The sequence below is a fragment of the Protopterus annectens genome, chromosome 3.part1 (genome assembly GCF_019279795.1).
Source record: "Protopterus annectens isolate FY-2018-M chromosome 3.part1, PAN1.0, whole genome shotgun sequence".
NCBI lineage: Eukaryota > Metazoa > Chordata > Ceratodontiformes > Protopteridae > Protopterus > Protopterus annectens.
In genome coordinates this window covers 114,614,431-114,630,093 of record NC_056732.1, presented here as the reverse complement: position 1 = coordinate 114,630,093, position 15,663 = coordinate 114,614,431, and the positions used below count along the sequence as shown (strand labels likewise).

At 41.4% G+C, this 15,663-nt stretch overlaps 1 protein-coding gene across 1 annotated transcript in view; it reads right to left on the bottom strand.

Moving 5' to 3' along the window:
• LOC122797638 (coiled-coil domain-containing protein 178-like) overlaps positions 1-15,663 on the bottom strand; it is a 1,250,322-nt gene that overhangs the window by 112,536 nt on the left and 1,122,123 nt on the right. The window lies entirely within an intron of this gene.

The window sequence follows — 15,663 nt, the reverse complement described above, 5'->3', positions numbered from 1 at the left end:
GACTGAATAGTCACATTACCATTAGATTGCACAGTAATAATTGGACACCCTTTTAAGGGCCTTTTTGTAGCTGATATTATTAGCTGGGTGGTGGCAGGGATTACTACCGTATGGTCTGGGTAAAGGAGCACAGCTGGAGAATCTGTGTCAGCCTTTCCCAGGAGTCTCTGTGAAGTTGTATAAATACTTATCTCAAAGTGTGTGTGTGTTGTGTCAGCTACTTGGCAGGGACACGAAGCACTGGTTGGACAGAGAGGGTACTGGAGGTTTTAGCTTGCCCAGCTAGGCTGAGACCTGGACCCTAGAGCTGTGCCAGTGGGTAGTCTTATTGGGGACCTGGTGAGCAAGGGAGCAACCAGCCCCAGACTGACTGTGATCTCTGTGTGCACTTAAGGGAAATTGTACTTTACTGTGTGTTTTATTTATCCTTTCCTCTCTTCTAGGAGATGACCTCCCTGGTGTTAGTGGTGAGGATTGAGGCTCCTTGATTGCTGAGCTAGGGCATGGTCATCACAGCATCAGATGCAGAATGGAAGGAAACAAAGAGACCTGGTTCACAGGGCAAGGAGAAATAACCTGGAGCAAGGAGAGAGATTCTCACTGTCATGTGTATACTTGCTGAATTAGATTTAAAACACATTTGTCTGTCACAATATGGTGCCAAGGGAAGACGACACCTCAAGAGTATGGAGAGGTTGCCACGAAAGGAGGGGGTAAGCCTGAACAGGTGAAATGTCATCCTGACTGGGAGGACCATCCTTGATTTTTTTTGGAGGCTTTTCCTCTCTTTTTGGAGGCTCCTTGTCATTGCTTTTTAAAATCCTCAGATTGCTTATTGAAAGAGGGGTATGAAGAGAAGGGGAAGTTTGTATTTTCTGTGAAAAAGCAGGATTGAAAAATTTGATGGGAAATAGAAAGTTCACCCCAGGGATCACTCCAGTGGCTCTACTTGATAGAGGCACTGGGAACTAACAACGGGAGGCACAATGCCAGGGCACTTTTATGGGCTAGGCTTGTAAAGACTCCAGGGCCATTAGCCTAGTACACACCTATGAACATATGAACTTATGAGAAACTTGTTGAATTATCTTTCCCCTTTCATCACACTTGTGAAATAACTCAGTTGCAGAAGGGCCAAAGATAACATCCATATCTAAGAGCAAATTTAAAACTTCAGTTTTGACAACTTTAGGAAATTTTGAGAATGAAGCCAGTCCAGTCATTTCAACACTAATTCAGACACAGAACTCTAGAGGAGTAATCAGCAGCATCAAAAGCTCACTTTAAAATATGCTTAGTAACTTGATAAACAGATGTAATAGAGGCATTCAAAGAAATTTTTCCTTTTAAGGAAAGAAAGTTAAGCAATGTCTGCATGTTCTCAAAGTTTCAAAGCAAAAATGTTAGCTTATGAATTCTACAGTTTACATTCATCAATGAACATCAACTAGTGTAATATAGTTTCTTTCCCAGTTTATCCAATATTTCCCATCCTTGTCTGTGAGAATGGGATCAGCACGCATACTTCTCAACTGTCCAGATTTTCGCAGAATGTCCAGATTTTTGGCTCATATTTTTGGTCTGTTCCTCATAAAAGTTGTGGTTTTCTGGAAAATCACTGGGATGATCTGAGGACTGAAGTCACTAAATAATGACATACATTTGAGTTTCAGACTTCAAATCCTTCTAAAAAATATACGTTAAAACTAAGCCTATAACTGTAGCAACTTGCAAAGTTTATATGAGCAATATTTAAAAAATGTCCCTATTTTTGGGCCTTTTGTCCAGATTTCTTGCACAAAAGGTTGAGGTATGATCAGCAGCAGTAATCTGCTTTGCCGATTTGGAAAGAAAAATCACAGCAGGGTCTACCTTAGAAATAGAAAACAAATGCTTATGAGTATGAGATGCCCTGTATAACCTAGAAGATTTCATAGGAGCAGGCTGTTAACTAGCATTTAAGTTAAAAAGCAGTGAGAAAAACATTATCTAAAGTAGAAAACACAGGTGAAATGGCTGCAAAAATTGACATTTCCAACTATAACAATTTATAATACAAATACTGTGTTATAGGAATCTTACTGTACTTCCACTGAAAAACCTCTTCCATCTTAGATAAAGTTTCAGAAAATGAAAAATTGTATGGAGTGAAATTGAAAACCATATATTCTTCAGAATCAGAGTGCTCAGACTAAGAAGAAATTCATGAAGTGCACCCTTCCTCTGTAATGTCTGCTTCTGACTGAAAATCTGTGTCAGAAAGAGGGAAGTCCTTTCCTTTCTTGCTAGAAGAAACAGAAGACAAGGAAAAGGCACTAATGACTTCCTTAGCAAATCTCAGTAAGTCTTTCCTGTCCATGGAAATAGTAACAGAAAGATGGAAAGCATTCCCACTGTGTTCACCTCTTCTGGTCTCCCTAGAAAAGAACCAACTTTTGTCAGGCATACTAGTTCCAAATGCAAGTTCTTTATCCCAAATAAGAGAAGAGCTTTTCCTTCCCCTTCTCCTGAGACCAACAAGAGTGTCTCTCCCTTGCCCACCAACAGCATCTGTACAGCTGCAGAGGACGTGGCTATCCAATCTTAGGTGGCTGCATGTGCTATACCAAGCGGACTGGGAGAAAAGATGAACTGTTTCAGGAACAACACATGGCCAAAGCAGAGTCACCATCCAGCAACTGAGACAAAATAGGAGCTGGCCTAACATCCAAAGAGTCCTTGACAACTTTCACAATTTCCTCTTCTTGATGGCAAGGTAACAGCTCAGAGATCAAAGGCTGCTGTATTGGTAAGCCAGGAAAGAGACTTTGAAAACAGACATCACAGCCTAAATAGGTCAGTAAAGGGTAAAATACAGAACAAGTTATTCTGCAGTAAGTAAACCAATGACAGACCCTCCACACGCCCAGTATCCTGTCCCAAAAGCACACGCATTCAAGTTCTAACTAAAATTCTCTTCAAAAATTAAACTGTTCTACAGAAGTTCACAAACATGTTTACAAGTTAATTGACTTAGACATGAAATGACAATCCCTATAACAATAAGTTTCCTTGCTAAATACAATAAATCAGTCAGTAAAAAATACAAGTTTTCTTCATAAAATTATTTTTAGTGGAAGGTTTTCCTCAATGGGGAACTTACCTCCCTGTCTTTGAAGGACTGCTAGCCAAATAACAGTTCAACAGGTCCTGGCAAAGGATCACTCTTTCGTGGCAAATAGCTTTGAAGAGATTCACATTCTGTCTTTTCATGGTGCTCCTCTCAAGCTGCTGACAGAGTGCGTGGAAGGCACCAAAACGTTTTGAAACTTGATTGGTGGCAAAGGACAGGACAAAGGGAGCTTAGGTTACTGCAGCATGACCTATATATTGAAGATAGTGTATTTCTCAGGTGTGTTGCACTTGTGATCCTCTGCCTTTGAGCAAAGAAGCGGTACATAGACTATGCTGTAGTAAGTCTACCTGCAACTTGAACCATCATGCAGCCCATATGCAATATATGTAGCTGCATATCCATACTGTAGCTGAGGGAAGGCAATCCTGTATCAGGACAGCCTATCCCTGCGCTATCCTGCATGTCCTACAAAAACATCCTATGTACATATGCTGTGGAGAAACCTCCTCTGGTTTAACTGCAAACCCACAATCACTTGTGACCTGACATGCCCCTACCCAAGCTGTCTCTGAAGCCTGCCCCTCACCTGTATATCCCTATCAGCCTCTTTGTGGAAGCCACATCAGCTGTACACATGTATATATGTGAGTGTATACACACACACACACACATATATATATATATATATATATATATATATATATATATATATATATATATATGTATACTTATGTGTATGTATATATATATATATATATATATATATATATATATATATATATATATATATATATATTCTTATATATAGATGTATCTTTACCTGCTGATTCCTACTTTCCATAGCATAGCACATCTGTGGCATGTACTGCATTCTATCCCTGCCCAGAACTGTAGTGTTCGTTCTACCTATGACAACCCATTGCTTGCAAAAGGTAGCCTACTGTCCATAGCAGTCATTAGACTACAGTTATGTATAGTTTCCATAGTTGCCATCATATCCTTGACAGAGTGAATAGTAGAGAATGGAAAACTTCAGATGACATGAAAATGATATTCTGCTACAAGCAAACAGCACTCATGGGTCCTGCTTGTTATGGAGAAGGGGTGTTTATCATCCACTATGGGACCAGATCTGGGAGACATTGGTCCATGACACCAATGTTGTTGGTGAGCAGAATCGTGAAACACAGTAATCTCAGAGGTTAGTCACTGGCATGATCAGATGAGCCTCAAAGAAAGCACACAACATGTGGCAGAGAGGTCCGCTACTTGAGGGAAGCCACTTCCACTACAAGTCTAACTGTCAAAGGAGGAACTACTATTATCTCTACATGGAGATGGTGAAAAATCAAATAGAGGAATGGACACAGTTTCTAAGAGGGGCTAATCTGCATATATATCACAGGGAGGTACACTAGGTTAGTAAGCATACTGAATATATCTACAGCAACAATACATGTATGGGGTTTAGGAAGGCCACATATTCCACTGCAAATGTTTCTCAGAGGTACATCTAGTGTGCAGGCACATAAGAATAGTAAATGAGGTATGTATCTGTTCTGTAAATGAATATTATGTACCACTTTATACATGCACAAGACAGGACCTCAAAAAGTAGGATGGGTATTCAGATTCACTGGTCTGTCTCATATCATCTGCTCACAGACTGGACAAGTACTATGGTCACACCTGCACAGGCTGGAACAGGGTCTGACAGTGATTCTAAGACACAAACTGAGGCACAGACCGATGGCATATAATAATTGCCAGTTTCCCTCCTAGTCTGAATTTCATCCATTATAAAGGGTGCAGATACACCCACACCTGAGTAACAGGCTATATAGCATGGGTGCTTACCATTAATGTTGGGGTTTTCCCGACTACTAAGAAAACCAGCACTGCTCCAGATGTGACTGCAGCAAATGAGGAGTGTGCTGCATCTGCTCTGAGTATATCCAACCCACAGCAGGCAGTTCTGTCACTATCAGATGTCACAGGTTGTTCCTGATATGTCAGCAGTCCTGGGGCTCAACCAGCAGATGTGCTATCTAGCTACAGTCTGCTGTTATTTGTGCTAAGATGGAGATGGTGGGTGTGGTGAGTGACATCTATGAGAATGTCATCAGGCACTGGTAACTCCTTGCTGAGGCCACAGAGTCTAGGTATGATGCCACGTTAGGTCTCTTGAGGAATATGTTGTTCCACACCACTGCCATATCCACTACCATGTGAAGGACAGGAAGTGCAACCACCAATGCCCTGTTCAGCTGCACTGTCGAGAGGCTGGAAGAGTTGGTAGGCTATCTTGGGGTACAGATTCTAATTCTGCAGGTCCAAAAAATGTCCCAGTTCACCACAACATGTAATGAGTAGAGATACCTGCCAGCTCCTGGGGCAAGACACTTCACTAGCAGACTCCATATAGATCCGGTTTCCATAGTAGCACAACACCTCTGTCATGGAGGGTCTCTAGTCCTGCCAATCAAGTCAGAGCAATGGCCCTAGATTATGGTCATACAGTGGCAGCCTTTCTCAGTCACAATCCTGTAGTGACACCAGTCCTTGTCACTGCAGGACAATGTCAATGGCATAGAGTACCCTTTGCTACAACCCACCTTATTTCCATCTCCAATGACATAATCTCCCATCCCTGTTGTGATGTCAATTCCATGACACTGTGCCCCTTGGCAGCTGTGCAAATTATGGGAGTTATGACCCCCTCCACCCCATCTTCTGTGTAATTTTTATGCCTGTTGTATTGCATAGTCGAGTCAAACACTGCAGCAAACATTTTGTTAGAATGTCTGCTGCAGAGTGGGATTCACCATGCAGTACAACATACTAGCCGACATATTTGGTGCCAATTTTACCCCTCCCTCCCAAAGGACCAATCACAATACTGGAGGAATGCCAGGCACACAGCATTACTGCAGCACAGGTTAAAGCTGCATTGTCCAAGGCCAAGAATACAGCTTCCATGGGACCCGACAATATCCCTGGATGTGTTCTACATGAACTAGAAAGTCAACTGGCACCACATCTGTGTGCCCTATAAAATCACAGCCTCACCTCAGGCTCTGTCCCTAACAGATGGTGCACTGCTACAGTCATCCCTCTCCATAAAGGGGGAGCGACTACAGACCCTGGGAATTATCACCTCATTAGCCTGACAAGTCTGATATGTAAGTGCATCATCATGGACCTAATTAACAAGGATATAGGGAATCTCCAAACTCTAGATCCCATTCAATTTGTTTTTCTGAAAGGTAGATCATGCCCGCTCAACCTGGCTGACTTCTTTGAGTCAGTCACCAGAGTTGTGGATGAGGGCAAGGCAGTTCATACAGCTTACCTCGATCTGGCCAAGGCCAATGATACCATTCCCCACTAAGGAATTATTGATAAACTCACCAAACTAGGCATCAACTCCTATATCACTAGGTGGGTTGCAAATTGGCTCACAGGTAGAATCCAGAGTGTAAAAGTAGTGGACTCCAAGTCAGACTGCCGACCAGTCATGAGTGGAGTCCCACAGGGATCAGTCCTGGGTCCTCTCCTGTTTGGCATCTACTTCTCAGAAGTCCAGGTCAACATGGAGGGACCTTGGCTGACCAAGTTCACAGATGACTGCAAGCTGGGAGCCATTATTCACTCCCCAAGTGATGTAGACATCCTACAGAAAGGCCTCACTGAGACCAATGACTGGTGTCAAAACCATGGCCTTAAGTTTAATGCCAAAAAATGCTTTGTCATCCCCTTTGGGAAAAACTCAGTTTCCACTAATTACCACATCAATGGGAGCTCACTGAACACTGAAAGCATTATAAGGGATCTGGGGACACAGGTTGACAGCAACCTCTCCTTCGACCACCACATTGCCACTATGGTCAGAAAGTCCTTCTATGTGGCACATCTCATTAGCAAGGGTTTTGCATCCAGGAAGAAAGAGGTCATCATCTCTCTCTACTCTGCAATTGCAGCTGAAAGCCCTCCAGGTGTAGCATCTCTAAGCCACTGAGGACCTGAATGCTTTGGAACCCCCCCCCCCACGCACTTGTCTGAGCAAGGAATCCTCTCACTCCAGCTAAAAGCAAAGAAAACTCTAACCACCTATCATCCAAAAATAGACTGCAGCCCCAGTTTAACTCCAGGAACCTTGTTGTTGCCACTTGTGTAGTAGCCACTGAGGACCTGATCGCTTTGGGTCCCCCAGCCCCCACTTGTGTGAGTAATGAATCCTCTCACTCCAGCTAAAAGCAAAGAAAACTCTAACCAGCTAACATCCAAAAATAGACTGCAGCCCCAGATTTAAATCCAGGAACCTTGTTGTTGCCACTTGTGTAGTGTAGGTGCCAGCTTTTGTGACTACTGTTCTGCCTTGTTAAAATATGTTACAGTTAGCTAGAGTGCATACTCCAGGGGCAACAACTGCAAACCTTCTTCCTCTTAGACCACCCCCACCCCTTTCATCCATTTTACTGTTGATAATTTGTTGTATGTTAAGGTATTTAGCCCCTCTCAATAGCCTTCAGTCCCTCCTCCTCAATACTTGTTCTTCACTAAACACCAAACAGAGGTGCAAAGTCTCCAGCTGCTTTTATCTTTAGCTACATTGTGTGCAGCAAACAATGAGCAAAGGGGAATACAAATATAAAAGAGAATAAAATCTGCCATTGCAGACTAGTAGGCAGCATACAACTTCTACCTATGGTGTACTCCTACACATTGTTTTTCTTGGAGAAACCTTTCAGTCCTTGAACAAGGGTGCATGTATGTTTACCTTATTTCCTTGGCTGTCCTTTGATAATTAGCTAGGTTAGCAGAGTGTCTTGGATTCTCCCCTGCTATTTTAAATTCCAATTGATGGTTTCCCTCCCTTCCTCCACCCCCAAGTGATTGCTCATGTACAACACACCAAAGGTTTTAAAAACCCTGGGTGCCATATTTGCCCTAATTGCAGCTGAAAGCCCCCCAGGTGTAGCATCTCTAATAAGTGATAGTATTATTTTTCTTTTTCTCACTGTTGTCTTCCACACTGTAAACTCACTGTCCCTGCATAGAATATTACAGTAATTTCTCTCTAAGGTAGCTTTCCAGTTATTTTTTATTTTTGCCGGTATAGTTTATATTTGGATATTAGAAGCTTATGTTTTTGTTTTTGCTTCCTCCCAATTTCAGTAAACCTGATTCAGAGTTCCTGTAAATGATGGTTCTAAGGTAGAAATACTCTTTCTTTTTTAAATGCTGAATGATATGTATGGTAAACCGATGAAACTGCAACATTGTTGCAATATTTCTGGTAATAGTATATTCCACCTAGTTACACTGACTGCTGCTACCGAATATTCTGTTTCTGTAAGTTAAACATACATTGTAAAGTGCTGAATGATATTTATGGTAAACCTGTGAAACTGCTACATTGTTGCCTTATTGTCTGGTAATAGTATATTCCAACTAGTTACACTGCTGCTACTGTATATTCTGTTTCTGTAAGTTAAACATACATTGTAAAGTGCAGAATGATATTTATGGTTGTTGTGACTTTCGGCTTTTCCTGGTTAGGAGTTGCCACAGCGGAACTCCGGTCTGCTAATGATTGTCAGTAGATTTTTACGTGCCGAGTTGCCGGCCCTGACGCGCAACCTTCAACGAAGGTACGCCCATTCACGCATGTCTCCACACAGAAGACGCTCTAGCTGAGAATCGAACAGGACAACGTCTTACTGTGAGGCGACAACACTACCGCAGCACCACCACCGCAGTCGCAGAATGATATTTATGGTAAACTGTTGAAACTGCTACATAGTTGCAATATTGTCTGGTAATAGGATATTCTTACTAGTTATACTAACTGCTGCTGAATAAGACTGGTTGCAGAGTCTAAATGTATTTCTTTTGATGACTTCTAATAGGCTATGTTCACTTGCTCTGCTTTCTGTACAATATTTATGATGGCAGTGCTTATTTTGATGTCCTTATCTTATTGCTTTTAGTCTTACATTCTTTCCTTTTCTCTTCCTTGCAACATTTAGAGCCACTGAGGACCTGATCGCTTTGCCCCCCCCCCCCCACTTGTGTGAGCAAGGAATCCTCTCACTCCAGCTAAAAGCAAAGAAAACTCTAACCAGCTATCATCCAAAAACAGACTGCAGCCCCAGGTTTAACTCTAGGAACCTTGTTGTTGCCACTTGTGTAGTGTAGGTGCCAGGTTTTGTCACTACTGTTATGCCTTGTTAAAGTCTGTTACAGTCAGCTAGAGTGCATACCCCAGGGGCAACAGCTGCAAACCTTCTTCTTCTTAGACCACCCCCACCCCTTTCATCCGTTTCACTGTTGATAATTTGTTGTATGTTAAGGTATTTAGCCCCTCTCAATAATCATAGCCTTCAGTCCCTCCTCCTCAGTACTTGTTCTTCACTAAACACCAATCAGAGGTGCAAAGTCTCCAGCTGCTTTTATCATTAGCTACATTGTGTGCAGCAAACAATGAGCAAAGGGGAATACAAATATAAAACAGAATAAAATCTGCCATTGCAGACTAGTAAGGAGCATACAACTTCTACCTGTGGTGTACTCCTACACAAAGTTTTTCTTGGAGAAACCTTCCAGTCCTTGAACAAGGGTGCCTGTATGTTTACCTTATTTCCTTGGCTGTCCTTTGATAATTAGCTAGGTTAGCAGAGTGATTTGGATTCTGCCCTGCTATTCCAACTGATGGTTTCCCTCCTTTCCCCCACCCCCCAAGTGATTGCTCAGGTACAACACACCAAAGGTTTTAAAAACCCTGGATGCCATATTTGCTCTAATTGCAGCTGAAAGCCTTCCAGGTGTAGCATCTGTAGTAAGTGTTCCTGGACTAGCTGATAGTTTTTTTAGCTATGTTCTATCTGGAAGGTGTAGCCCCACTCCGTTCACTTTGCTCACTTCTCTCTCCTCCCACCCCTCATATCATTACCTTTATACCTATCCATACAACCACACCCCCTCACTTCCTCCCAAATCTCCCACTCCTCTACTTTCTGTTCTCATACTACCTCCCGTCTTTGCTCCTCCCCACAATTACCTACTATCCACTACCAAAGACTACTATACCTTACTCCCACCCCTTCCTCTCATCCTCTGTTCTACATCCCATAAAGTGACATGTCTCTTACAACTCAAACTATACTCTTACTTTCTCTACTCCTTATATTCTTTCACCTCACCTCCTATCACTTTCAATTACCTACTTCCTATTTCCATCCCTCCAACACCACTCTTAACTCAAGTACTACACCACAACCCTATCTACTAATTTGTCCCTCCATCCTCCCCCCCACCACTCCCATTCCTAAAATAGAAATATCTCACGCCTCCCCTTTAAAACAAAAAACAAAGTCTACTTACTCAAATTAAAATCCCATTACAAACCTCTACTTCTATCTGGTGACATTCATCCTAACCCAGGCCCTACATACACTACCCTACAATTGCCCCCCTGTATCTAAACCTGCCAACCCCTCCAACCCACAAAAACAAGTACACTTCTGCTCTATCAACGTCAAGAGCCTTGTAAATAAAGTTCAAGAGCTCCATGCTTGGATAGCTAACTATACTCCTGACATAGCTACCCTAACTGAAACATGGTTAAAACCACACCATCTGGACAGTGAAATAATTCTTCCTGGCTATAATATCCTTAGATTAGATCGACCTAAAAGAAAAGGAGGAGAAGTCTCTGTACTCTATTCCAATTGTCTCTCCCAAATCAGTCCCACACTAGACTTACCCTCCTTCTCACCAGCTGAACTACTGACCAACTTCAAACTTAACAGTTTCAAGACCATAATTGTCACAGCAATCTATATTCCCCTGGTGATAATATTAACATACTTGAGAACATCCTATCTCACCTCTCACATACCATCCACAATGAAATAACTATACTGGGAGATGTAAATATTGATTGGCTTACAATATAAGCTCCAAACACTACTTCCTGTATAAACCTACATGGGTTTGAGCAGCTAATCACAACCCCAACCTACATTAATAAATCTCACCTATCTAGCTCTCTTCTTGACTGGATATTGGTCTCCAAACACTACTTCCTGTATAAACCTACATGGGTTTGAGCAGCTAATCACAACCCCAACCTACATTAATAAATCTCACCTACCTAGCTCTCCTCTTGACTGGATATTGGTCTCCAACCCTCAAAACTATCATAACTCCCAAACCCTCCCAAATGCCCTCAGCGACCACTGCCCTATAACAGTTACCAGACATACTCCCCACCTTACCATACCTAACAAGTTTATTACTACCCGCTCACTTTCTCATTTCTGTCTTAACTCCTTTATTCATCAACTCTTCAAAATTAACTGGTTTTACCTCACCACTCTTTCTTTAGATGAAGCTGTCCACTCCTTCAACACTACATTCCTAAGCATTCTTAACCCCCTTGCTCCTCTTCGCACAATTAGAATCAAATCTAATACTGCTTCCTGGCTCACTAAATCTACCATAACCCTCATGAAAGACCAGGATAGGATTTGGACAATGTGGACTAAAACTAGGACCCCTTCTCTTCTTCAGAAATATAAAGAACTCAGAAATAAAATAAAAAAAAAATCATCCATTATGACAAAATAAACTTCTATGCCAATCCTCCCTCTACTCTTAAATCAGACCCAAAGAAATTCTGGAACTCTATTAAACAGACTCTTCATCCAGGAAACCCTTCCTCTCCTAACTCATGTCCCAAAGCAACACCTGAAGACATAGCCAACAAATTTAACAATCATTTTATAAACTCAATAACCTCCATAATAAATTCTCTCCCCCACCCAGGAACAACACTAGAATCCCCACAAACTCTATACCTCTTCCAAACCTTCCTAACGCCTTCTCTCTAAAAGCAGTATCAACTAACTATGTAAAGTCATTACTCTCTAAACTTAAACCTTGCTTCCCATCTGTTGACAAGCTACCCTCTTACTTCCTGCAGACTGATTCTGAACCTCTTGCCTAGCCTGTATCCATCTTAATAAACCAATCCATTTCTGAATCCTATGTCCCCACTGTATGGAAGAATTTCTTTACTCTACCCATTCACAAAGGGGGCAACTCCTCAGACATATCCAACGTCAGACTGATTGCCATACTCTCTCCACTCTCAAAAATCCTAGAGAAATGCATTCACAAGCAGGTAATGCATTACTTTCACCAGGAAAACCTTCTCACACCCACACAGCATGGTTTCCGTCCCAAGCATAGTACAACTACTGCACTCATATCATTCATCAGCATGGTTTCCCTAGCTTGTGATAACAATAAACTTGTCTCATGCCTATTCCTTGACCTTTCTAAAGCCTGCGACACTGTCTTTCACCCACTTCTTCTAGATAAACTCACTAACTTACATTTCTCTCCTCCTACTATCTCCTGGTTCTCCAGATATTTATCTACCCACCAGCAATCAGTTAAATGGCTCTCTGCACTATTCTTCCCTCTCACTGTACAAATGGGAGTCCCCCAGGGGTCCATATTTGGACCACTACTCTTTAATATTTTCACCAACTTGCTCTACTCTTCTTGTCCCCAGTCATCTCTTGAGCAATATGCTGATGACTGTTATAACCTTTGCTGACAACCCAACTGACCTCCACTCAACTACCCAGGCATCCTTCCACACCATTGAGACTTGGCTTAGTGATAACAAACTAATACTTAATCCAAGAAAAAACTAAGCTCCTCCCTAAAAACATCACCACACTCAAAAGTACATTTACCATCTTATTCTGCAACAACACTATCATCTCAGCTGAATCTAGTACTAAATTGCTAGGTGTTACAATAAATGATCAGCTTAAGTTTGATCTCCATATTACTAACTCAGTAAAAAGAACTCATCAGAAACTTGAATACCTTTTCCGTAGCAAGAAATACTTAACTAACACTGCCCGAATAACTCTCTCCCAGGCTTTATTACTCCCAACACTCCTTTACAGCTGCCAGATATTCACAAACCTGAATTCTACACGTATTTCCAAGCTTGAAACTACCTATAATAAGATCGGCAGATATGCAGCTAACCAAACCTACAAGTCACACCACTGCTTAGCACTACAGCAACTAGACTGGCTAGAATTCCCTCAACTGCTCCAACTATACCAACTACAAATCATCCACTCTATCCTCTATCTGCCCTCCTTCTGCCCCAGCCTCTCCACTATCATATCCAAATATTCCCCTGCTAGGATGCTACACAGCTCAAATTAAGAATTATTAGACATCTACAAACCCAAAATCAAAATAGGCTGCCTTCTCTATAACTATAACCCAGCTACATCCTGGAACCAACTCCCCTTGGAAATAAAATCCCTCCAGCATAGCAAAAGTTTCAAATTAGCCACAAGGAAATATCTAAAAACAAAGTGGTCTTGCTGCTGTAGCTAACCACCCTGAAATCACCATCCTTTCACCTATTTCACCACCTCACTCTTAATGTATCTCTAACACTATTCCCCTGCCTCTTCTACCTCTTCCCTTCCTCTATCTCCAACCACTCTTAATTCTTACGTCTCAAAACAACCTACCTATCTAGTTGTTCTCCTATACTCTACCTCCCCTACATCTCCTACTAGCCATTCTTACTTTCCTTTCTTTTTCCAAACTCCTATACAACTAGATCCTACCCATTTTAAATAAGCATCTGCCTAACTATTAACTCATTTTGCTCTAAGCAGCTTAAATAATATTGCAACTAGTCACATTTCATTCTGCTAATTGTTTAAAACCTTGTTTGTAACAACTCACATACTTGTCTGCCAATTGTTAATACTCTGTATAATTGAATTGCCAGAGGAGCTTTTTTTTCTCTCCAGGTCTCTGCTTGTAAGATCCTATAGCTGATTATTACTACTGTGTTACTAAAATGTAATAAATTGTTTTCTAGTCTTGAGGAGCTTTTCTCCCCGGGTCTCTGCTGAAAATGTGCCAAAAGCTCAGCCAGACTAACCTGGTTAAAAAATGTGAAATAAAAAAAAAATTAAAAAAAATACTCTTCCCTCATTAGGCCAGTCATCGAATATAATGTCCCATTTGGCATGTACCTCACATGCAACAGCTGGAAAGGCCACAAAAGTACCTCACAAAGAGGATCCTAGGCCTTAAACACATGTCTTATATGGACAGACTCAAAAAACTCTAGCTATTCTCTGTCTCATATTGTCTACTAAGAGACAATCTCTGCTTGACTTACAAAGCCATGTCTGACCCAGCTCTGTTAGAAATGCTACATCTAAAGAAATCCGAATCCCTCCACATCACACACTCCAGAGACCTCAACCTCATTACCACAACCAACAGAACATGCTGGAGGGACAGGTTCATAACCCAGAGACTGCCCATGCTCTGGAATAGACATCCCATACATGTCAAGCAGAGCACCTCACTGGCCCTCTTCAAGAGAAATCTTGATGAGTGGATGGGAAATAGAAAGTTCACCCCAGGGATCACTCCAGTGGCTCTACTTGATAGAGGCACTGGAAACTAATGTCAGGCGGCACAATGCCAGGATACTTCTATGGGCTAGGCTTGTAAAGGCTCCAGATATGTTCCTTATTTGTCTCTGTAAGGTCCTAGTAGCTAGTATAGTAAGTGCTACACATATCTTAGTATCTACTTACATAGGAAACACATTAATTCTTCCCAATACTATTTGTGGACAATGCAGTTTGCTGACACCTTTATAATATTACTGCCTTTTAAAAACTGGACTGTCAGCTGCTGGTCAGTTAACTAATGGTAGACAATATGCTGCCAGTTTAATTTTCATTCACAATACCTGTTGCTATATCAAATTACTGGATGGGATGTAGCACCACTTACAGAAAATAAGTGCTGCTGCATGAATTCTGCTGTTCCTAACATCTTTTCTTATTTCAACACTACAAATTCCAGCATATGTTTTGTTCATATAGTGACTTGCAATTTGCTGTGCCCATAGTGCTCCCTACATCTATGAATCCTGACCTGCTTTCAGAAACACTCTGCATTATTACGAACTTATATTGTGTACCTTAATTTACATGTCATCATAGCTTCATTTGCATACACATATTACCACATTAATTTCTTTGCTGCTCAGTAGTACTACCAGGTACTATGAATTGCAAAGTGCCTACATGTGGCCACTTCCAGAGCAACACTGTGTTATATGCTATGCAAGATGACTATGAATACCAGGCATTATGTGCTGAACTAAAGCACTTTATACTTCTAGAAATGGTGAAATGAATATAACATTTTCCATACTGCTTTCCATAATGTATAACTTATATAACTTATCCAATAAGCTGAGGTGCAAGCATATGCGCTAACAAAGATTTCTGGTGTCAGCAGCGAGAATTATTATATCAGCGGTATCATAAGTACAATAAATAACTTAAAACAGATATTGGACACTATATCTGACAGGTAATCCACAAAAATGAAATCACCTTCTGCATGAGCAATGAACTGGTTCAGTTATTATCAGCTCAAAATGAGTGTTTGATAACGTA